Raw genomic sequence first — 26,013 nt, forward strand, 5'->3', positions numbered from 1 at the left:
GACATTATTTATTTTATTCATAAATGAAAATGGATACCACAAAGTGGATGGCATGAATGATTATACATGATATATAGCAGGACTACAAACAGACAGAACCACACGCATGTCATGTTTTTGTTCTTTTATGTTGTAATATCTGTTTCAAAGTTACAACATTAATTGTACTAATGTCACCTAATATAAAACAATGGCAATATTGGTGTAAATAATAACAGCAGGCTTTATTTTATTTTGTCACTGCAGGGAGCACCTGTAATTATACCTCCCAGTAGGATCTTTATACAACAATCTTTGTATCTGTGTTTGCACACTACATGTTTTCTATCAAGTCATACACAGTAATATCATCTCTGCACTTGCCTACCGCCTATGTCAAGCAGCAGATGGATGCTGTGACCACTAGCAGCTTACTCTCACTGCAGAAAACAATGATTTGCTATAAGGGGATTATATGCCTAGCACAACATTCATGCGTTTGGTAAACCATTCAGGCTTTGCTTTCATGGTTAACTGACAGCAGCACGGCCCCCTGGTACTGCATTAGCACTGTAATCTACTTTTAACCATCCATTATCCCCCCAGTTTGCATCCGGAAGCCCTGCTCTCATTTTATATTGCTGTATCATTGCCGCAGAAGCAGCAGGATGTGTTGGTAAAGCTTGGCAGAACATGTGTTTGTTTCCCTCTGCTTTCTTTTGCTTTAACACTACTTAAGCCTTCTGCAGCTGGTGGGAGATGCAGTGCTTCCGTATCAGCCTGCCTTCTGTGTATACAGACAAACCTGTACCTCTTGCTGCTTTAGCTAGAATGTTTTAAAGTATACAGTTATTCTGTAATCAATGTCCTTCACTCAAGGGGAGATTTATCAAGCATTGGTGAGAGATAAAGTGATGTTGCCCAAAGCAACCAATCAGCTTCTGACATTTATCTAGCACATTTATTTTTGAAATGACATAAGCTAAGTGGTTGCTTTGGACAACTGCCCTACTTTATCTCTCTCAAGGCTTGATATATCTCCTCCACATAAGATATTTCCTTGTTATATATTAAAGACTATGGGCGGTATCCTATTAGGGGCAAAGCGATTTTGCCTGATCAAAACGACCTCTAATTGGATATCGCAATAATGACCATCGGTCATTAATTGCGCTATCCAGCTGTTTTGATGGTCCAATATCGCATTGGCCCTAATAGTATACCACCCTATGGGTTCATGAAGAGTTGGACACACATGCGTGGGAATGGTATGCATGATCGATGTTCACTAGGTTGACTATCAGAAGGGGATAGCATAATGCTTTGGAACCTCTCCAACCTGATCAGTCAGCCGAACATTTACCTTTAATAATTGGGACTCAGGGGGTTAATCAGGTTTGTTAGCAAATCAAGAAAACACACTAACTGGCAAAACTATGCCGCACTGCACTGCCCACCTGCAGTGCAACATGGTTTTGCCCATTAGGGTGCTTTTTTGGTTTGCTAACAAACCTGACTAATGCCTATAGTGTGGTCTTTTTCATCTCTCTACCTGTGGACCTACGGACCTCAGAATAAACAAATGATGAACTGGTGGCTGGCCGTCATATAAGGTAAAAGTTTTTCAGTTCTTTGCTTTGTGAGTTGAGAAGCTTCAGAAAGGAGTTTTGGGACAAGGTAAATTTTGCATAGTCCAAGTATATTATTGTCTTCAAGCAAAAGTTTAAGTTGTGCATTTATAAAGTTTCTATCCCTTCTTAGGTTGTGATATGTCTAAGGTTAAATAGTCACAGATATAACTTTAGCGATGTATGTATTAGTGATATCAATAAAGAGAAAATTATTCTAACGAATGTGTGTTTGATATGAAGTATTCATATAGATACCTCTGACTACAGATTAGGAAATGAGATAAACAACGTGTTTAGAGAAAAATAAGATGAGAATACTGTTAAGAAAACGGTTGACAGAATATCATCCATAAAACGAAGAATAAGAATAAATACAAAGAGTGAGGTACTGTTGCTTGAGGAATGGTTAGTGGAGTAGACGTGCACACATGGGATTAATGCTTGTATTGGTCATTATAAAGGGTATAATGAAAAGGAAGTAATTTTCATGTGATCTACCCTCAGGTTCCACCTCAGCTAGGGAGTCCCAGAATACATAGCATAAAAGCTAAGCAGACATAATAAGATTTTACTTACCGATAAATCTATTTCTCATAGTCCGTAGTGGATGCTGGGGACTCCGTCAGGACCATGGGGAATAGCGGCTCCGCAGGAGACAGGGCACAAAAGCAAGCTTTTAGGATCACATGGTGTGTACTGGCTCCTCCCCCTATGACCCTCCTCCAAGCCTCAGTTAGGTACTGTGCCCGGACGAGCGTACACAATAAGGAAGGATCTTGAATCCCGGGTAAGACTCATACCAGCCACACCAATCACACCGTACAACTTGTGATTTGAACCCAGTTAACAGTATGATAACAATGAAGTAGCCTCTAAAAAAGATGGCTCACAACAATAATAACCCGATTTTTTTGTAACAATAACTATGTACAAGTAATGCAGACAATCCGCACTTGGGATGGGCGCCCAGCATCCACTACGGACTATGAGAAATAGATTTATCGGTAAGTAAAATCTTATTTTCTCTAACGTCCTAGTGGATGCTGGGGACTCAGTCAGGACCATGGGGATTATACCAAAGCTCCCAAACGGGCGGGAGAGTGCGGATGACTCTGCAGCACCGAATGAGAGAACTCCAGGTCCTCCTCAGCCAGGGTATCAAATTTGTAGAATTTAGCAAACGTGTTTGCCCCTGACCAAGTAGCTGCTCGGCAAAGTTGTAAAGCCGAGACCCCTCGGGCAGCCGCCCAAGATGAGCCCACCTTCCTTGTGGAATGGGCATTTACAGATTTTGGCTGTGGCAGGCCTGCCACAGAATGTGCAAGCTGAATTGTACTACAAATCCAACGAGCAATAGTCTGCTTAGAAGCAGGAGCACCCAGCTTTTTGGGTGCCTACAATATAAACAGCAAGTCAGACTTTCTGACTCCAGCCGTCCTGGAATTATATATATATATATATTTTCAGGGCCCTGACAACGTCTAGCAACTTGGAGTCCTCCAAGTCCCTAGTAGCCGCAGGCACCACAATAGGTTGTTTCAGGTGAAACGCTGACACCACCTTAGGAAGAAACTGGGGACGAGTCCGCAGTTCTGCCCTGTCCGAATGGAAAATCAAATATGGGCTTTTGTAAGACAAAGCCGCCAATTTTGACAATCGCCTGGCCGAGGCCAGGGCCAACAGCATGGTCACTTTCCATGTGAGATATTTCAAATCCACAGATTTGAGTGGTTCAAACCAATATGATTTGAGGAATCCCAACACTACGTTGAGATCCCACGGTGCCACTGGAGGCACACAAGGGCTGTATATGCAATACTCCCTTGACAAACGTCTGGACTTCAGGAACTGAAGCCAATTCTTTCTGGAAGAAAATCTATAGGGCCGAAACTTGAACCTTAATGGACCCCAATTTGAGGCTCATAGACACTCCTGTTTGCAGGAAGTGCAGAAATCGACCTAGTTGAAATTTTTTCATGGGGCCTTCCTGGCCTCACCCACGCAACATATTTTTACCACATGTGGTGATAACGTTGTGCGGTCACCTCCTTCCTGACTTTGACCAGGGTAGGTATGACCTCTTCCGGAATGCCTTTTCCCTTAGGATCCGGCGTTCAAACCGCCATGCCGTCAAACGCAGTCGCGGTAAGTCTTGGAACAGACAAGGTCCCTGCTGGAGCAGGTCCTTTCTTAAAGGCCGATGCCACGGTTCCTCTTGGAACAGACATGGTACTTGCTGAAAGCAAATCCCTTCTTAGCTCCCGAGGCCATTAGTCCTCTGTGAGCATCTCTTGAAGTTCCGGTTACCAAGTCCCTCTTGGCCAATCCGGAGCCACGAGTATAGTTCTTACTCCTCTATGTCTTATAATTCTCAATACCTTGGTTATGAGAAGCAGAGAAGGGAACACATACACCGACTGTTACACCCACGGTGTTACCAGGACGTCCACAGCTATCGCCTGAAGGTCTCGTGACCTGGCGCAATACCTGTCCCGTTTTTTTGTTCGGGCGGGACGCCATCATGTCCACCTTTGGTCTTTCCCAACGGTTCACAATCATGCGGAAAACTTCCCGATGAAGTTCCCACTCTCCCGGGTGGAGGTCGTGCCTGCTGAGGAAGTCTGCTTCCCAGTCGTCCACTCCCGGAATGAACACTGCTGACAGTGCTATCACATGATTTTCCGCCTAGCGAAAAATCCTTGCTGTTTTGCCACTGCCCTCCTGCTTCTTGTGCCGCCCTTTCTGTTTACGTGGGCGACTGCCGTGATGTTATCCCACTGGATCAATACCGGCTGACCTTGAAGCAGAGGTCTTGCTAAGCTTAGAGCATTATAAATTTGCTCTTAGCTCCAGTATATTTATGTGGAGAGAATTCTCCAGACTTGATCACACTCCTTGTGTGACTGCTCCCCAGCCTCTCAGGCTGGCCTCCGTGGTCACGAGCATCCAATCCTGAATGCTGAATCTGCGGCCCTCTAGAAGATGAGCACTCTGTAATCACCACAGGAGAGACACCCTTGTCCTTGGATATAGGGTTATCCGCTGATGCATCTGAAGATGCGATCCGGACCATTTGTCCAGCAGATCCCACTGAAGAGTTCTTGCGTGAAATCTGCCGAATGGAAGCGCTTCGTAATAAGCCACCATTTTTACCAGGACTCTTGTGCAATGATGCACTGACACTTTTCCTGGTTTTAGGAGGATCCCGATTAGCTCGGATAACTCCCTGGCTTTCTCCTCTGGGAGAAACACCTTTTTCTGGACTGTGTCCAGAATCATCCCTAGGACCAGCAGACGTGTCGTCGGAACAACTGCGGTTTTGGAATATTTAGAATCCACCCGTGCTGTCGTAGAACTACTTGAGATAGTGCTACTCCGACCTCCAACTGTTCTCTGGACCTTGTTCTTATCAGGAGGTCGTCCATTTTCTTTGAAGACGAATCCTCCTTTCGGTCATTACCTTGGTAAGGACCCGGGGTGCCTTGGACAATCCAACGGCATCGTCTTGAAACTGATAGTGACAGTTCTGTACCACGAACCTGAGGTACCCTTGGTGAGAAAAGGCAAATTTTGGGACATGGAGGTAAGCATCCCTGATGTCCCGGGACACCATATAGTCCCCTTGTTCTTTGCTATCACTGCTCTGAGTGACTCCATCTGGATTTGAACCCTTGTAAGTGTTCAAATTTTTCAGATTTAGAATAGGTCTCACCTAGCCTTCAGTACCACCATATAGTGTGGAGTAATACCCCTTTCCTTGTTGTCGGAGGGGTAAATTTATTATCACCTGCTGGGAATACAGCTTGTGAATTGTTTTCAATACTGCCTCCCTGTCGGAGGGAGACATTGGTACAGCAGACTACAGGAACCTGCGAGGGGGGAAACCTCTCGACATTCCAATCTGTACCCCTTGGATACTACTTGTAGGATCCAGGGGTCCTGTACGGTCCCAGCGTCATGCTGAGAACTTGGTAGAAGCGGTGGAGGGCTTCTGTTCCTGGGAATGGGCTGCCTGCTGCAGTCTTCTTCCCTTTCCTCTATCCCTGGGCAGATATGACTCTTATAGGGACGAAAGGACTGAGGCTGAAAAGACGGTGTCTTTTTCTGCAGAGATGTGACTTAGGGTAAAAAACGGTGGATTTTCCAGCAGTTGCCCTGGCCACCAGGTCCCATGGACCGTCCCCAAATAACTCCTCCCCTTTATACGGCAATACATCTTTGTGCCGTTTGGAATCTGCATCACCTGACCACTGTCGTGTCCATAAACATCTTCTTGCAGATATGGACATCGCATTTACTCTTGATGCCAGAGTGCAAATATCCCTCTGCGCATCTCGCATATATAGAAATGCATCCTTTAAATGCTCTATAGTCAATAAAATACTGTCCCTGTCAAAGGTATCAATATTTTTAGTCAGGGAATCCGACCAAGCCACCTCAGCTCTGCACATCCAGGCTGAGGCGATCGCTGGTCGCAGTATAACACCAGCATGTGTGTGTATACTTTTTAGGATATTTTTCAGCCTCCTATCAGCTGGCTCCTTAAGTACGGCCCTATCCGTAGATGGTACCGCCACTTGTTCTGATAAGCGTGTGAGCGCCTTATCCACCCTGAGGGGTGTTTCCCACCGCGCCTTAACTTCTGGCGGGAAAGGGTATACCGCCAATAATTTTCTATCGGGGGAAACCCACGCATCATCACACACTTCATTTAATTTATCTGATTCAGGAAAAACTACAGGTAGTTTTTTCACCTCACACATAATACCCTTTTTTGTGGTACTTGGAGTATCAGAAATATGTAACACCTCCTTCATTGCCCTTAACGTGTGGCCCTAAAAGAAAATACGTTTGTTTCTTCACCGTCGACACTGAAATCAGTGTCCGTGTCTGGGTCTGTGTCGACCGACTGAGGTAAATGGGCATTTTACAGCCCCTGACGGTGTTTGAGACGCCTGGACAGATACTAATTTGTTCGCCGGCCCTCTCATGTCGTCAACCGGCTTGCAGCGTGTTGACATTGTCACGTAATTTCCATAAATAAGCCATCCATTCTGGTGTCGACTCCCTAGAGAGTGACATCACCATTACAGGCAATTTGCTCCGCCTCCTCACCAATATTTTCCTCATACATGTCGACACACAGGTACCGACATACAGCACACACATAGGAAATGCTCTGATAGAGGACAGGACCCACTAGCCCTTTGGGGAGACAGAGGGAGAGTTTGCCAGCACACACCAAAACGCTATAATTATCCAGGGACAACCTTTATATAAGTGTTCCTCCCTTATAGCATTTTAATATATATACATATCGCCAAATCAGTGCCCCCCCTCTCTGTTTTAACCCTGTTTCTGTAGTGCAGTGCAGGGGAGAGCATGGGAGCCTTCCCACCAGCCTTTCTGTGAGGGAAAATGGCGCTGTGTGCTGAGGAGAATAGGCCCCGCCCCCTTTTCGGCGGGCTTCTTCTCCGGAGTTTTAGATATCTGGCAGGGGTTAAATACATCCATATAGCCTCAAGGGCTATATGTGATGTATTTTTCGCCATACAGGTATTATACATTGCTGCCCAGGGCGCCCCCCCCCAGCGCCCTGCACCCTCCGTGACCGCTGTGTGAAGTGTGCTGACAACAATGGCGCACAGCTGCAGTGCTGTGCGCTACCTGATGAAGACTGAGAGTCTTCTGCCGCCTGGTTCCGGACCTCTTCATCTTCAGCGTCTGCAAGGGGGGTCGGCGGCGCGGCTCCGGGACGAACCCCAGGGCGAGCCCTGTGTTCCGACTCCCTCTGGAGCTATGTCCAGTAGCCTAAGAATCCAATCCATCCTGCACGCAGGTGAGTTGAAAATCTCTCCCCTAAGTCCCTCGATGCAGTGAGCCTGTTGCCAGCAGGACTCACTGAAAATAAAGAACCTAAAAACTTTTTCTAAGTAACTCTTTAAGAGAGCCACCTAGATTGCACCCTTCTCGGCCGGGCACAAAAACCTAACTGAGGCTTGGAGGAGGGTCATAGGGGGAGGAGCCAGTACACACCATGTGATCCTAAAAGCTTGCTTTTGTGCCCTGTCTCCTGCGGAGCCGCTATTCCCCATGGTCCTGACGGAGTCCCCAGCATCCACTAGGACGTTAGAGAAAAGGGGGTGCGCTTAAAATACAAAATGGTATGTTGGGAACAGAATATGAATATTGCAGGAAAGGAAAGAAAAGAAAAGAAAAGAAAAGAAAGAAAGTATTAAACTGAAGTGGGTGCACATAGGAGCAAAAACAGCAGCTCTCTATTTGTTATAAATGGGTGAGAGGAGTTTGAGTAATGGAATATAATGTATTAATTTTATCAAGTCAAGTTATGCTGTAAAAAAACAATAATATATACTTTTAGCGTGAATTGTAAAACAATAACAATATAAGATCAAAATAAAAAGGTTCCGTTTATACTGTGGTGAGAAAGAAGCCATTAAAACAGTTTGTATTAATGTAATTTACAGTATAATTAACATACTGTTTGTACCATGCATATTGTCTACATGTGAATGGTACATGTTCCGTTAGAAAAAAGAACAAAACACTAGGGTTGGAATGTTATCCAGGAAGAGACCACCCACCCAGAATGAGTGCAGCCAGAGCCAGGAAGTTATAGTCCCACCGACAGGAGCTCAGCCAGCGAGACCTTAAGCCCTGGAGAAGAATAACACAGATGCATAGTGGAACAAAACTGGAGAAGATGCCTTAAGCAGTGCACTTTTATTCAGCACAACTGTCACACACAGTGGCAGTGGGAGGCCACCAGCTACGGTATATTTCACAACACAAATCCCATCTGGACTTAGGACATCCAGGCTATGCTGTATATCTGGATAGGAACCCCTGTCTTCCCAGTATGACATCATCTCCAGAATAGGCCTGGAAAGATAGGAGATGCATGCACTGGCAAAAACTAAGTTACTAAAAGGCTATTACAACCATGTATTTTAATTTTAACTTTTGCACAGCCAGTAGCCCCATATTTTCCATTAAAAAGAATAAGGGGAGGGGTTATTAACTAATTTATATACCTCTATCTCCAAATTGCAAATTGCGCCCAAGATGGCTGCCTCACCTTTTACATGCTCCTGAACATCTCCATAAAACAGCTTAAAGTCAACACTACTGACCTCTGAAACATCCCATCCCTACAAACTACTCTGTCATCCACAATACAAGACTGAACTGCAGGGGAGGTGGGGTGGCCATTTGTTTTAGAAAAGCACTTAAATTTAGGTTCCATTTGAGTGCATTGCTACCCAGAGTTCGATAGGATTAGGTTTCAAAGTACTTTTCATATTTGCCACCATGGAGATGGAAAGATATTTCTACAAGAAATTGCAGACACTGTTTCTGGTCTAGTTCTGGAACATCAAAAATGACTCATCCTCAGGGATTTCAATGCATGGGTTGATGATAAGCTCTCACTCCTTGACCAAAACCTCCTGTGCACAATGAATGGTCTTGGCTATACACACATCATTCCTTCAGCCACTTTTAAGTGGTCACACTATTGATCTTGTCTTTCAGATTGGAATACAAGTCTCTGACCTAAACATAAACACAATTATGTGGACATTTTCAAAAAAGGGGGGTTGAGGTAGAATACTGTGCGGTATAGACTGTAGCTAGCCTGGGGATGGTCACAGGGCTCCCCTATTGGGCCCAAATCAGAAACAGATGCGTACAAGAAAGGGAGACCACTCCTATTTGGCGCTAGTCAGCTTACATCCACATGAGATACTGTGATATAGCCAAAACTTAATTAAAAATAAGGCATGTGTCAAGTGTAGTAAAAACAAGCTAAAGTTTTAATTTAAACAGACACTTTTTTAAAACATGACACTTAAATTGAACAAGAGTGAATAACATAGAGAATCCTACCAAGATGGTGGCCGGAGCCGCAGGTGTAATATGCAAGGTATACCCGGGAAAGATACCCTGCATAAGGCTCCGGAAGGCGAGAATTCCCTGTGGAATGAACCGAGTCCAAAACCGTCCTTGGCAGTCCGGGGCACTGGTAGGCAGACACCAACGCGTTTTGGGATGTCAAAGTCCCTTTTTCAAGGTAATATGTCTCCAGTGCTAACATTCTGTCTTTATATAAGGGGTGCAATTGATGAATTGGCCTCTTGGAGAGCACTTCCTGTCTGCTGATTACCGTGGTCCACAGTACCGGTACATGTAAAATAAGTGAATAAAAATAATGAGTAAATAATAAACAATAAATGAATAACGAAAAAAAATGTTTAGAATTTTTAAGAGTATTTTTTAAAAGAATATTTTTTAAAGTATATTTTTAAAGAATTGTCAAAGGAACCATTTAATTTCAAAATCTCTATTGAGACCCATAGGAAAAAGAGTTTGTAAGTTATAAATGGTTTTCATTTCGGCTTTCGCAAGATTCGTCTCCAGATTACGATTCTTCCACGTTGCTTTAATGTGGCGCAGGCCTATGAAGTTGGAAATAGAGTTTATGAAACATTGATGTTTGGTTCTGAAATGTTCTGACAAGTGGTGAGTTGTTAGACCTTTTTTAATGTTCCGCAGATGTTCCCCTATTCTAGTTTTTAATGATCTCGACGTCCTACCAACATAAGTTTTCCCACATTTGCATGTAATCATATAAACTACATTGGTGGTGTTACAAGTGATGAAGTCAGGGATTTTCATCTTGATATCATTGACTGTGACTTCGGTAAATTTGGATTTTTCAGATTTGATATTTCTACACCCAATACACATCCCACATCGGTGGAAACCAGATGTCCTTATGGGGTTGGATGTCCTAAATGGTAACGCACTTCTCACTAGATGATTTCTTAGGTTTGGGGCCTTGCGATAGACGAATTTTGGTTTAGACGGAATAATTTTCTTCAAGATGGGTCGCCTTGCAGTATATGCCAATGTTTTTTTATGACTTGCTCAAAAAGTTTATGGTCTGAATCAAAACTGGAAAAAAATGCCAACTGTGTCTCTTTGGCGGCATTAGGGAGCTTTGTTCTCTCTTCTATTAGTGTCGATCTTTCCATTAACAGCGTTTGTTGTACTGATTGCTCGATATATTTAGATTTGTATCCCTTCTCCAAGAACAACTTCTTGAGATCCTGTATTTGAGATTCACATATCGGAAGTTCATTGCAATTTCTTCTTGTTCTTATGAATTGTCCCTTAGGGATCCCTTTTAACCAGTTGATGTGATGTTCACTGTTTATTGCAATGTAATTCTGTGTATCAGTGGGTTTATGATATGTTCTGGTGTGGACTGATCCAGTTTTGATATATATTTGAAGGTCCAAGAAGTTGATTTCACATTGACTGATGGAAAAGGTGAATAATAAATTGATGTTATTGTTGTTCAAAGAGGTGCAAAAGGACTCTAGTTCTTCTCTTCCTCCCGTCCAGGTGAAGATTACATCATCAATATATTGGCCTCAATCGTTAAGTTGTTCACCCCAAGTTACGCCTGGATAAATGGTGGTGGATTCCCAATATGCCATGAAAAGATTGGCATAACTTGGGGCAAATCGGGTGCCCATAGCGGTGCCCTTGCTTTGGAGAAAATATTCTCCATTAAAGAAGAAGAAGTTGTTCATAAGGATAAAATTGATGGCTTCTACAATGAAGCTCTTTCTTTCTTCCGTGTATTGGGTTTGGTCAAGGAACCACTTGATTGCTTTTAGGCCGTCCTCATGCTTGATGATGGTGTAAAGTGAGCAGACATCAGCTGTTACCAAAAATGTGTTTTCTTTCCAATTGATCTTTTGTATCCTCCTAATGGCATCTCTGGTGTCTTTGATGAAGGAGGGGGTTTGAATAACAGAGGGTTGTAATAGTCTATCTACCATTGCTGATAGATTGGATGTTAAGCTGCCCAAACCTAAGAAATCATCTAGTGAGAAGTGCGTTACCATTTAGGACATCCAACCCCATAAGGACATCTGGTTTCCACCGATGTGGGATGTGTATTGGGTGCAGAAATATCAAATCTGAAAAATCCAAATTTACCGAAGTCACAGTCAATGGTATCAAGATGAAAATCTGCGACTTCATCACTTGTAACACCACCAATGTAGTTTATATGATTACATGCAAATGTGGAAAAACTTATGTTGGTAGGACGTCGAGATCATTAAAAACTAGAATAGGGGAACATCTTCGGAACATTAAAAAAGGTCTAACAACTCACCACTTGTCAGAACATTTCAGAACCGAGCATCAATGTTCCATCAACTTTATTTCTGACTTCAAAGGCCTGCGCCACATTAAAACAATGTGGAAGAATCATAATCTGGAGACAAATCTTGCGAAAGCCGAAATGAAAACCATTTATAACTTACAAACTCTTTTTCCTATGGGTCTCAATAGAGATTTTGAAATTAAATGGTTCCTTTGACAATTCTTCAAAAATATTCTTTAAAAAATATTCTTTTAAAAAATACTCTTAAAAATTCTAAAAAAAAAAATTCGTTATTCATTTATTGTTTATTATTTACTCATTATTTTTATTCACTTATTTTACATGTACCGGTACTATGGACCACGTTAAGAACAACATACCTTGATGAACATTTATAATAAGCTTTTCCTGGAATTATGAAGTATTGTGGACACATGAAATAACAGGATCTGTTTTCACCATCCACTTCCGGTCAATAGAACGCACCCCACTTCCGGTAATGTCACTTCCGGTTCCGGATGACGCAAGACTACTTCCGGTCGGCGGGTGGAACACACAGGAATGTCACTTCCAGTTCCGGTAATCAGCAGACAGGAAGTGCTCTCCAAGAGGCCAGTTCATCAATTGCACCCCTTATATAAAGACAGAATGTTAGCACTGGAGACATATTACCTTGAAAAAGGGACTTTGACGTCCCGAAATGCATTGGTGTCTGCCTACCAGTGCCCCGGACTGCCAAGGACGGTTTTGGACTCGGTTCATTCCACAGGGAATTCTCGCCTTCCAGAGCCTTATGCAGGGTATCTTTCCCGGGTATACCTTGCATATTACACCTGTGGCTCCGGCCACCATCTTGGTAGGATTCGCTATGTTATTCACTCTTGTTCAATTTAAGTGTCATGTTTTAAAAAAGTGTCTGTTTAAATTAAAACTTTAGCTTGTTTTTACTACACTTGACACATGCCTTATTTTTAATTAAGTTTTGGCTATATCACAGTATCTCATAGTAACATAGTAACATAGTACCTGAGGTTGAAAAAAGACAATTGTCCATCGAGTTCAACCTATTTGTGGTCTCCTATGCATGATGATTTGACTAAAATTTCTGACTGATGCTGCTGTCAGCCGTTGCATTTTATCCCTATTTATAGTAACTATAATGCATGACTATGCACCATACCCCTGGATATCCTTATCCATTAGGAATTTATCTAACCCATTCTTAAAGGTGTTGACAGATTCCGCCATTACAACTCCCTCGGGCAGGGAATTCCAAACACGTATTGTCCTTACCGTGAAAAAGCCTTTACGCCGTATTGTGCGGAATCTCCTCTCCTCTAACCTGAGTGAGTGTCCACGAGTCCTCTGTGTTGATCTAACCAAAAACAGGTCCCGCGCAAGCTCTGTTTATTGTCCCCTTATATATTTGTAGATGTTGATCATATCCCCTCTTAGTCTCCGCTTTTCCAATGTAAACATGCCTAGTCTTTCAAGCCTTTCCTTGTATTCCATCGTCTCCATGACCTTAATTAGTTTGGTCGCCCTCCTCTGTACCTTTTCAAGCTCCAGGATATCCTTTTTGTAGTATGGTGCCCAGAATTGTACACAGTATTCAAGGTGTGGCCTCACTAGTGATTTATATAACGGGAGTATAATACTCTCGTCCCTAGCATCAATACCCCGTTTTATGCATGCTAATATCTTATTAGCCTTCTTTGCTGCAGTCCTACTTTGGGTACTACTGCTTAGCTTGCTATCTATGAGGACACCTAAGTCCTTTTCCAGAACTGAATCCCCTAATTTTACCCCATTTAGTAGGTAGGTGTAATTTTTGTTTTTGTTACCACAGTGCATTACCTTACACTTGTCTGTGTTGAAGCGCATTCTCCATTTGGCTGCCCATGCTTCTAATTTAACTAAGTCGTTCTGAAGAGACTCGGCATCCTCCTCTGTATTTATAGCCTTACACAATTTGGTATCATCTGCAAAAATTGACACCATGCTCTCTAGACCTTCTGTTAGGTCGTTAATGAAAATATTGAACAATAGCGGTCCTAATACTGAGCCTTGCGGCACACCACTTAGCACTTCAGTCCAAGTTGAAAAAGATCCATTAACCACAACGCGCTGCTCCCTATTATCTAACCAGTTTTTGACCCAAGTGCATTTTGTGCTTCCTAGCCCTGATTCTTGTAGCTTGTAGATAAGTCTCATGTGTGGTACAGTATCGAACGCTTTGGCAAAGTCTATAAAGATTACATCCACGTCTTTACCCTGATCTAGGTGTGCGCTTACTGTTTCATAAAAGCCAAGTAAGTTGGTTTGACAGGATCTGTCCTTCATAAACCCATGTTGATTCCTTTTAATGACCTTATTGACTTCAAGGAACTTCTGAATACTATCTCTTAGAATACCTTCCAATACTTTCCCCACTATAGATGTAAGACTAACTGGTCTATAATTATCTGGTTCAGCTTTACTTCCCTTTTTGAATATAGGCACTACTTCCGCTATACGCCAGTCTTTGGGAACGATACCTGATATAACTGAATCCTTAAAGATCTAAGATAGCGGTTTTGCCAGTTCAGAGTGAAGCTCCATTAGAACCCTTGGGTGAATACCATCGGGCGCTGGTGATTTATTAATCTTTAAATGTTTTAATCGGTAACAGACTACTTCCTCGCTTAAATAAGTACCTGTCAGTGGGATATTCTCATTATTGAGATTGTGTGTCAGTCCCTGAAATGGGTCCTCTCTAGTGAATACTGTTGAAAAAAACTCATTTAGTGTGTCCGCTATGTCATTATCATTTTTGCTTAAGACTCCCAACTTGTCGTTTAAAGGGCCTATATTCTCCTTCTTTAATCTCTTGCTATTAATGTATTTAAATAATTTTTTGGGATTCGCTTTGCTTTCCTTTGCTACTAGTTTTTCAGTTTCTACTTTAGCCGCTCTTATTTCCTTTTTGCAAATTTTGTTACATATGTTACATCATGTGGATGTAAGCTGACTAGCGCCAAATAGGAGTGGTCTCCCTTTCTTGTACGCATCTGTTTCTGATTTGGGCCCAATAGGGGAGCCCTGTGACCACCCCCAGGCTAGCTACAGTCTATACTGCGCAGTATTCTACCTCAACCCCCTTTTTTGAAAATTCACTGTTCCCTTTACTGAGGGAGTCACTGCTGCAGTATGTTACAACACATAAAACGAAGGAATGATGAAATCAAAGAAGCTTTTGGTGTCCACTACAATAAAGATGAGTTTGTCACCAATGATGAAAATTTAGAGACCATCATGCACAGAGTCACAGATTGGCTCCTAAAAGAGAACCACTTGTGGTGGGAAATTGCCACATTAGAGAAATATAAAGTAGAACAACTTATCCCGAAAGGACTTCGGATAGACAAACAGCCGTCTTTTGTAGACACCTCAGAAGAATTTATCAAAGAATGGTCCACTATACTTGACACTTGTTCATTTGCACTTATCGATCTCATATTAAAAGAAAGAACAAATAAATTAAAAGAAACTAAAGACAGGATCGAATCATTCCAGCATATTATTGAACCTTTTACAAAATTAAAGAGGTTTGAGGAATTGGAGAAAGAATTAGCAGTTAAGATGGAACAGAATACTAAGGAGCTAATTAAGAAGAAACAGAAGAAACTCCAAAGAGATTGTGACCTATACCGTTTTGGAATTTCCAAAACAAGAAAACCCAAACAACCACCCACAGACCCATCTATAAATTCAACTAACGCACCACGGAGTAAAAGAGATCCTAATAACATTTACAGGCCGGTAAGAGAAAGATCAATAGGATGGAATAAAGGACTGAACCATCAAGAATATAGGTACAGACCACGGAGGACACCTTGAGAAAGGAGGGACAATATTTACAGATACCCAAGGGAATATGACAGAAGGAGACCGATTTGGAAAAATCACAGTAATAATGAATACAACACCCGACCAGAAGTTGACAGAAGACGTGAATATAGGAACAACAGGGACCACAGTAGGAGAGAGAGATTCCCACCAGATCGCCACAGAGATCCAGAACAAGGTATCTGTCACCTCGTAGAAAGGAATGGACAATCGATCGTTGGCCTACTCCAGAGCGAAAAGACAAACCACTACCTTTAAGAGAACAAAGAAAAGGCCTATCGAGAAGAGATGATAGAGGGACAAGGACATACAGAATTGAATCACATCATAACAGAGAGAATCGTACAGAACCCCCTTTTCAGGAACAGAGGAGAGGTTCACGGAAGATCTGATACATAATCAAAAACAGAAAAATAAGATTCGAAGGAAAAGGGGAAAAAGGGCAGGAAAATCGGTAAAGATCAATAAAAATAAAAATAAGAAATAAGAAAACAGGAGTGAATACTTCGAGTACGTACATTCTGCCAGAAGAAAGAAAACAAATAATTTTTAACCTCAGCAACCGTATTCTTACAGAAGAAGAGACTAGGGTCTTGGAAAAAGGCCTTAAATACGCCCCCACTACATCATCAAAGGCTTTTGACACATTTATTGATCTGGAAAATTTCACAAGGAAGGTCACCCTCAAAAAATTCTTTGAGATGAAGAAATCAGAAAATACACAAGAACCTCATCAAGAACAAGAAGAAATACCACCCTTTAAGAAGAAATCTACGTTCTATCCTGTTCATATCAAAGGAAGTTTCATAGACATTCCAAAAATTAACTACTGAAGAATTCCGGAAAATAGAAACTAAGAAACGTCATCCACGCTGGAACCTCAGTCGAAAAGAGCGACAAGCAATTACAGCATTGAGCAGAGATGAATATATCGTCATAAAACCCTGTGATAAGGGTGGGGGTGTTGCTATTCTCAATTTGTCTGACTACACTCAAGAAATCATGAGACAATTATCCAACACAACTACATATCAAAAATTAAAAACTGACCCATCTATACGAATCAAGAACAACTTTGAGAAACTTCTCAACAAACATCTAGAATGCGGTGGTATATCCAAGGGTGAATTTGAATATCTGACTATAGAGAATCCTGTCACACCCACAATTTACGTTCTACCGAAAGTACACGAGTCTCACCGCACCCCCCGGACGACCCATAATTACTGGTACGGGCAGCTTAACATCCAATCTATCAGCAATGGTAGATCGACTATTACAACCCTCTGTTATTCAAACCCCCTCCTTCATCAAAGACACCAGAGACGCCATTAGGAGGATACAAAAGATCAATTGGAAAGAAAACACCTTTTTGGTAACAGCTGATGTCTGCTCACTTTACACCATCATCAAGCATGAGGACGGCCTTAAAGCAATCAAGTGGTTCCTTGACCAAACCCAATACACGGAAGAAAGAAAGAGCTTCATTGTAGAAGCCATCAATTTTATCCTTATGAACAACTTCTTCTTCTTCTTTAATGGAGAATATTTTCTCCAAAGCAAGGGCACCGCTATGGGCACCCGATTTGCCCCAAGTTACGCCAATCTTTTCATGGCATATTGGAAATCAACCACCATTTACCCAGGCGTAACTTGGGGTGAACAACTTAACGATTGGGGCCGATATATTGATGATGTAATCTTCACCTGGACGGGAGGAAGAGAAGAACTAGAGTCCTTTTGCACCTCTTTGAACAACAATAACATCAATTTATTATTCACCTTTTCCATCAGTCAATGTGAAATCAACTTCTTGGACCTTCAAATATATATCAAAACTGGATCAGTCCACACCAGAACATATCATAAACCCACTGATACACAGAATTACATTGCAATAAACAGTGAACATCACATCAACTGGTTAAAAGGGATCCTTAAGGGACAATTCATAAGAACAAGAAGAAATTGCAGTGAACTTCCGATATGTGAATCTCAAATACAGGATCTCAAGAAGTTGTTCTTGGAGAAGGGATACAAATCTAAATATATCGAGCAATCAGTACAACAAACGCTGTTAATGGAAAGATCAACACTAATAGAAGAGAGAACAAAGCTCCCTAATGCCGCCAAAGAGACACAGTTGGCATTTTTTTCCAGTTTTGATTCAGATCATAAACTTTTTGAACAAGTCATAAAAAAACATTGGCATATACTGCAAGGCAACCCCATCTTGAAGAAAATTATTCCGTCTAAACCAAAAGTCGTCTATCGCAAGGCCCCAAACCTAAGAAATCATCTAGTGAGAAGTGCGTTACCATTTAGGACATCCAACCCCATAAGGACATCTGGTTTCCACCGATGTGGGATGTGTATTGGGTACAGAAATATCAAATCTGAAAAATCCAAATTTACCGAAGTCACAGTCAATGGTATAAAGATGAAAATCCGCGACTTCATTACTTGTAACACCACCAATGTAGTTTATATGATTACATGCAAAAGTGGGAAAACTTATGTTGGTAGGACGTCGAGATCATTAAAAACTAGAATAGGGGAACATCTGCGGAACATTAAAAAAGGTCTAACAACTCACCACTTGTCAGAACATTTCAGAACCGAACATCAATGTTCCATAAACTCTATTTCCGACTTCATAGGCCTGTGCCACATTAAAGCAACATGGAAGAATCGTAATCTGGAGATGAATCTTGCGAAAGCCGAAATGAAAACCATTTATAACTTACAAACTCTTTTTCCTATAGGTCTCAATAGAGATTTTGAAATTAAATGGTTCCTTTGACAATTCTTTAAAAATATTCTTTAAAAAATATTCTTTTAAAATATACTCTTAAAAATTCTAAAAAAAAAATTTCGTTATTCATTTATTGTTTATTATTTACTCATTATTTTTATTCACTTATTTTACATGTACCGGTACTGTGGACCACGTTAAGAACAACATACCTTGATGAACATTTATAATAAGCTTTTTCTGGAATTATGAAGTATTGTGGACACATGAAATAACAGGATCTGTTTTCACCATCCACTTCCGGTCAATGGAACGCACCCCACTTCCGGTAACGGTACTTCCGGTTCCGGATGACGCAAGACTACTTCCGGTCGGCGGGTGGAACGCACAGGAACGTCACGTCCGGTTCCGGTAATCAGCAGACAGGAAGTGCTCTCCAAGAGGCTAATTCATCAATTGCACCCCTTATATAAAGACAGAATGTTAGCACTAGAGACACATTACCTTGAAAAAGGAACTTTGACGTCCCAAAATGCGTTGGTGTCTGCCTACCAGTGCCCCGGACTGCCAAGGACTGTTTTGGACTCGGTTCATTCCACAGGGAATTCTCGCCTTCCGGAGCCTTATGCAGGGTATCTTTCCCGGGTATACCTTGCATATTACACCTGCGGCTCCGGCCACCATCTTGGTAGGATTCCCTATGTTATTCACTCTTGTTCAATTTAAGTGTCATGTTTTAAAAAAGTGTCTTTTAAATTAAAACTTTAGCTTGTTTTTACTACACTTGACACATGCCTTATTTTTAATTACGTTTTGGCTATATCACAGTATCTCATGTGGATGTAAGCTGACTAGCGCCAAATAGGAGTGGTCTCCCTTTCTTGTACACAATTATGTGGACAGATCACCACTCAATTTGGTTCCCAGGCATCCCTCAAATTAGATCTTTGTCCATGAAGTTGACCAGGTATCATCTAAGAAGGGTTATGACTCACAGGATCTTGCAGTAAATCTGGACCACTCTGTTATAATGGTCCTCTGAAGATCCCTGTTCCTAAGTCCAGAGGTTCTCAAATGCGGTCCTCAAGGCACCCCAACAGTCCAGGTTTTAAGTATATCAATGACTCAGCACTGATCATTAAATCAAATTGACTGAGGTACTAATTAAGTTACCTGTGGTCATGCATAGATATGCTTAAACCCTGGACTGTTGGGGTGCCTTGAGGGCTGCGTTTAAGAACCTCTGCCCAACCCTGATCAGCTGTTATTTCATCTCTCAGAAACAGGATCTAAGGTTTTAAGGGCTAACTTCAACCTTGTCAAACAAAGGTCAAATACTGTTCTTTGAGCATACTTTAGGCACACTCAGGGAATTAAGACATTTGATGCCAGACAGGATACAGGCGATACAAGAAATGGCACTGCCTCAGACCCAACAGAAGATACTTTATGTACCTTTTTGTTGGAAGGTGCGGGGACTGTAGATACTGGATTCTAAGTTTCACTGTTATGGCATTACCATCACAGAAGTTAGTTTCGTTATGAAAACCAGATCTTGTTCAACACACTGAGTATACAGAGCAGGATTACCTTGACTGCAAAGAAAGTCTGATAAAGCTCCTGTATTGTGCATAGCAAATTATGAGAAACCAATTAGGTTATGCCCTTCTGAAGCTGTTGGTTGTATAGCAGGGGCCTTAACAAAGAAACATAGAGAAACTAGCAGATTCAATAGCATACTAAAGTGCCCAATTGTACACTGTTGCAAGATCACTCCCAACATGTCTAAGGAGAATAGCACCCACAGTTCGCTTTGTCAGCAAAAGCGTGGGTGTAGTATTAGGTTATAATTTTATGCTTTATATACCACACGTAGTGTGGCCCAAACTACACATCTCAATAGCTATATTCAGTAGATGTGAACTTGCCCTTATGATACCAGTAAACATAACTATAATAACCAACACCAGATTTTTTTCTGCCATATGTTCATCAATAGGTACAAAGGGTGGATGGGAAAGAGAATGTAGATGACAAAGAAAATGTAGCTTTACACAGATAAACATGATTGCCTGGACCAAGGTTTCCAAACTTGGTCCTCAAGGCATGCTTACAATCCAGGTTTTAAGGATATCCATGTTTTTCACAGATGGTTTAATCAAACAGCCTGAGGTACTGTTTAAGTCACCTTGACTTAAGCATGGCTAACCTTAAAACCTGGACTGTTAGGATGCCTTGAGGACCAAGGGCTTATTATTATTATTATTATTATCCTTTATTTATATGGTGCCACAAGGGATCCACAGTGCCCATTACACAGTACATAATAAAATGAACAAACAAGAAAACTGTACTTACAGTACAGGACAAAATAGGACAGGTATAGAAAACCCGGAGTTAGGTGCCATAAAAGGGAGTATGGAGTATAAGATAGTGTAAGTAAGAAAAGGAAAAGCACATGAGGAAAGAAGTCCCTGCTCTTGTGATCTTACAATCTAAAAGGTGAGGGGCTAACAGACCAGAGTGACACAGACGGGGTAGACAATGAGCATAGACAAGAGGGTTAGGAGGAGAGTTGACTGGGTTTCGTGAAAAATTGGGTCTTGAGAGCCCGTTTGAAGTTTTGTAGAGAGGTGGAGAGTCGGATGGGGAGAGGTAGAGCATTCCAAAGATAGGGAGCAGCAAGTGCAAAATCTTGTAGGTAGGAGTGGGAGGAGGTAATTAATTGGCAGGAGAGATGGCGTGCATTAGCAGAGCGAAGAGGACGGGTGGGGAAGTAAAGAGAGGTAAGGTCAGAGATGTAAGAGGGAGAAGAGTGGGTGAGGGCTTTGTAGGTGAGTGTGAGAATCTTCACTTGGATTCTGAATGGGAAGGGTAGCCAGTGAAGGTCCTGCAAGAGAGGGGATGTGGATGTAGTACGTTTGGTGAGGAAGATGAAACAGGCAGCAGCATTGAGGATAGATTGAAGTGGAGAGAGGCATTTTTTGAGGGAGGCCAGATAGGAGGAGATTGCAATAGTCTAATCTGGAGATGACCAGTGAGTGAATGAGGGTCTTAGTAGCTTCCTGGGTGAGAAAGGGTCTGATCCTGGAGATGTTTTTAAGGTGAAAATGGCAGGTTTTTGAGAGGTACTGAATGTGTGGTTTGAAGGAGAGAGAAGAGTCAAGGATTACTCCAAGACATTGCACTTGGGGGCTAGAGGAGATAGTTGTGCTATCAATGGATAATAAAATTGTGGGAGGTGAGGTTATGCGGGAGGGAGGGAAGATGATCAGCTCAGTCTTAGACATGTTAAGTTTACGAAAGCGCTGGGACATCTAGGAGTAGATAGCAGAGAGACGGAGATACGAGTGAGGAGAGCAGAGGAGAGGTCAGGGGAGGAAAGGTAGATTTGAGAATCATCAGCGTAGAGATGATATTTTAAGTCAAAAGAGCTAATGAGCTCACCTAATGAGGATGTGTAGAGATAGAAAAGGAGAGGCCCAAGAACAGAACCTTGGGGGACACCTACTGGTAGAGGAAGTGGGGAGGAGGTAAAGTCATGAGAGGAGACAGAGAAGGAACAGTCAGAAAGGTAGGAGGACAGCCAGGAGAGAGCAGTATCACGCAAACCAAGGGAGTAAAGGATTTGCAGGAGGAGAGGTTGGTCTACAGTGTCAAAAGCAGCACAGAGATCAAGGAGAATAAGCAGAGAGTAGTGACCCCTGGATTTTGCAGCAAAGAGGTCATTGCAGACTTTTGTGAGTGCAGTTTCAGTGGAGTTCTGAGGACAGAAACCAGACTGGAAAGGGTCAAGCAGTGAGTGGGAAGAGAGAAAGACAGTGAGGCGGTTGTAGACAATACGCTCAAGGAGTTTGGAGGCAAAAGGGAGAAGAGAGATGGGTCGGTAGTTGGAGATATTGGTTGGATCAAGGGTAGGTTTTTTTAAGAATAGGGGAGACAAGTGCATGCTTGAAGGCAGAAGGAACAGTGCCTAATGAGAGTGAGAGATTGAGTAGATGGGCAAGATGGGAACAGGCAGAAGAAGAGAGGAAGTGGAGAAGGCAGGAGGGAATAGGCTTAATTCAGATCTGATCGCAGCAGCAAATTTGTTATCAAATGGGCAAAATCATGTGCACTGCAGGGGGGGCAGATATAACATGTACAAAGAGAGTTAGATTTGGGTGTACTATATTGTTTCTGTGCAGGATAAATACTGGCTGCTTTATTTTTACACTGCAATTTAGATTTCAGTTTGAACACACCCCACTCAAATCTCAAAACTCTCTGCACATGTTTTATCTGCCCCCATGCAGTGCCATGGTTTTGCCCATTGGCTAACAAATTTGCTGCTGCGATCAGATCTGAATTAGGCCCCAAGTTAGGAATATTGTGGCCTAGAACATTTGAATCAGACCTTCACAGCAAGACCTGCCATATGTGACACCCCTTTGGAATTTGTAAATTTTACTTTTTATACAGATGTTATAGACAGAAAGCCACAGGAGTGCTATGTACTGAGTATTCTTTGGTAGATAACATAAGCACAGTGAAAGCAGGACCCAGTGGTTAACCACATTCAGTATAGGTGCTAAACTAATAGTACTAAGGAGAGCATGTGAGTTGGCAGAAGGGAAATCTTTTAACATTTATAAAAAGTCACACTTTTGGAGTAGTACATGATTTTGGGGCCCTATGGACTGTTATAAATGCTCACACGGCAACAGGGATGCCATTACCAGACTCACAGCACAAACAAGGACTGTTGACAGCTATACAACTACCAGAGGCAGTTGTAGTAATTAAGTGGCAAGTACATACACATAACAATAATCCAATTTCACTGGGTAATAAAAGAGCAGATGAAGCTTCTAAGAAGTACAATAAGTATCAGCAACAAATGTAATGGTTTTTGAAGTTAATGTGCAAAAATTAATAAATATGCAACAGTTGTGTTACCTATAGGAAAAAGACACCTGAAAGTTAAAGAGATGTGGTAAAGGGTCCCCTGTTCTATGGGAAGTTAGACATGGTATGCAAATAGCCCCCAAGCCTGTCAGAGGCGGCACATGAGCTGACTCATTGAGGTAAAGAAGGTATGTACAGACTGATGAAAGCATATTGATGTGTGTCTGTCTTCTAGTCTTTAGCAGGCAAAAAAGCTTCTTTAAGCCTTACATGTTTGAGAAAAACACAGAAAAAGTTATATCAACAGAGTTATCTTACAGATGGATCAAAGCACAAGAGACGTATTTCCCATGAAGGCAAAGGTTCTGCTACAAGTCTAATTCAAGAGCAGCTAACTGCTGCCTAAAACCCCTGCAAAGCAGGAAATGGCTATTCAATTAAATGTTCTTTTTTTCCCATGTATAAAAATCGTAAAACCCCATGGCTTATGGCCAGTGGAACACTATATTTTGGATGCTAACAGGCTTTAGCAAAACTATAAGACAAAAAACAGGTGCATTTATAAATAGATGATAAACCTGTGTTATTAGCAGCAGCTGACAATATGAGGTTATTCTGTTAATTTCCTCATACAAAAGATATAAATAAAATTAGTTTCTTCTGCACATGTAATAACACTAATGAATGCATTAAAAAAAACACCAATCTAGGGGTATCTCAAAAAGTGTATTTTTAATTACATTTATTATCACAATGCATTATAAAAATCAAACTTTAGCTGCCTTTTTAGAAATTGCATCAAGTTTACCAGCTTTTCAGACTGCTGTCTGTTTTGGCCAGTTGTCTATGGTAACAAATACACTGTTACTATTTTGATATTGAAGCTTGGTGCACTATCTGGAGATTTGGATGTGTCTTGACTACTCCATTGAGAGGTTTGGCTGATCCATGGCTGTTGGCTTAGGACACTGACAGAGCTTTTTCATCTGCAGTTTTCCATGCTGGAAGAGCATTAGAATATTTCCCATCATTGGAGCCGCCAGCTTAAAATCATGGAGGCGATTGCAGTGGCCAGCCACTGTAATACAGCAGTTGCAAGATGATCTCTTAGAGATATTCAATTATGCAATAGCGGACATCTCTCTGTTAACACTAACTGAGAAGATATCTGCGATAGTGCTTCATCAACCAAGGGACCCCTTCAGTGTTGCTTATCCCAAAAAATATTATCACATGAACTCCCAGTTAACTTCATCAATATCAGGCATATAATTCACCCAATCGAGAAGTATAATATCCTACACTGGACAAATGTAATAACTAGATAAATTATATAACCAGCGTATCTTCAAAATCAAATAAGGCAAAATTGCTTTCAAGATATGGGTAGAGCTGGTGGTGCTTCCAGGAAATGAATAAACAATACTCATAAAATCACAATTGGCCTGAGCCATTTGCAAAGAACGATTCTTTTTTGGGGCACACTTTTAGTACATAGATTTATATGATGATAACATTTAATACAAATTTATACTTTAAAAAATTGGGGTGAAATTACTATAAGGAGCAAATGAGTTAGTCAACCTCTACAACACAAAAGACATATTTCTTATTATAATACCAACATAATAACAGACATAGATCATCTTGTGGTGAGACTATTAGTAGCATTTCTTATATACATGTATTTAATCAATGGAGATCAAAAATAGAAATAAAGGTGAAATATTCACTTAATTGTGTTCCCTTGGAAATAATCCTAATTGACTCCCTAGTGTCGCAGTTTTGAAATTTCCCTCAGAGGATTCTAAAAGTTTCAGTCATATTGACCATATAATACAGTTCCAAGGGTAGTTTTGTTAATCCAATATCCTCTAATGTCAGTATCAGCTGGCTATGAGGATAGGTTTTCAGTGGTACATATGAAAAGGTTTTTTAAATATGATATCAGCACATAACCCAGTTAGTAATTTGTCATGGTAGTCACGATCTGACAGCAGTCCCATATCTGAGTGTCCACATGAGAACTTAATGTGGCATACACACAGAGTAATAAGTAGTTTAAAGTGCTGTATACGCTAATGCAACAAACAAAATACAGAACAATTAGTCCTCAGTTAAGCATATACATGGATATAGTTTCTAAGCATGAGATGAACACATAAACCAGTTAGTTACGGCAGCAGTTCAGTATCTGTGTGTCCACATGAAACCTGCATGTCATGCGATGTCTGCACTGAGTAATTAACACTGCAAAGTGCAGTGTAATGCAATGACCAAAATTCATAACAATTACTAGCTAAATATATACATAGGAAATGACAGTCCCAAATAAACCTGTGTTAGGGTACTGGGCTGTTTCAGTGGTCTCCCAACACACTCTTAATAGAATAACATTATGTGGGTTATAAGTAGTGATGAGCGGGTTCGGTTTCCGAGAAACCGAACCCCCCCGAACTTCACCCTTTTTAGACGGGTCCGAGCCATACTCGGATTCTCCCGTATGGCTCGGTTAACCCGAGCGCGCCCGAACGTCATCATCCCGCTGTCGGATTCTCGCGAGATTCGGATTCTATATAAGCAGCCGCGCGTCGCCGCCATTTTCACACGTGCATTGAGATTGATAGGGAGAGGACGTGGCTGGCGTCCTCTCCGTTTATATAGTTACA

The sequence above is a fragment of the Pseudophryne corroboree genome, chromosome 4 (genome assembly GCF_028390025.1).
Source record: "Pseudophryne corroboree isolate aPseCor3 chromosome 4, aPseCor3.hap2, whole genome shotgun sequence".
NCBI classification, from domain to species: domain Eukaryota; kingdom Metazoa; phylum Chordata; class Amphibia; order Anura; family Myobatrachidae; genus Pseudophryne; species Pseudophryne corroboree.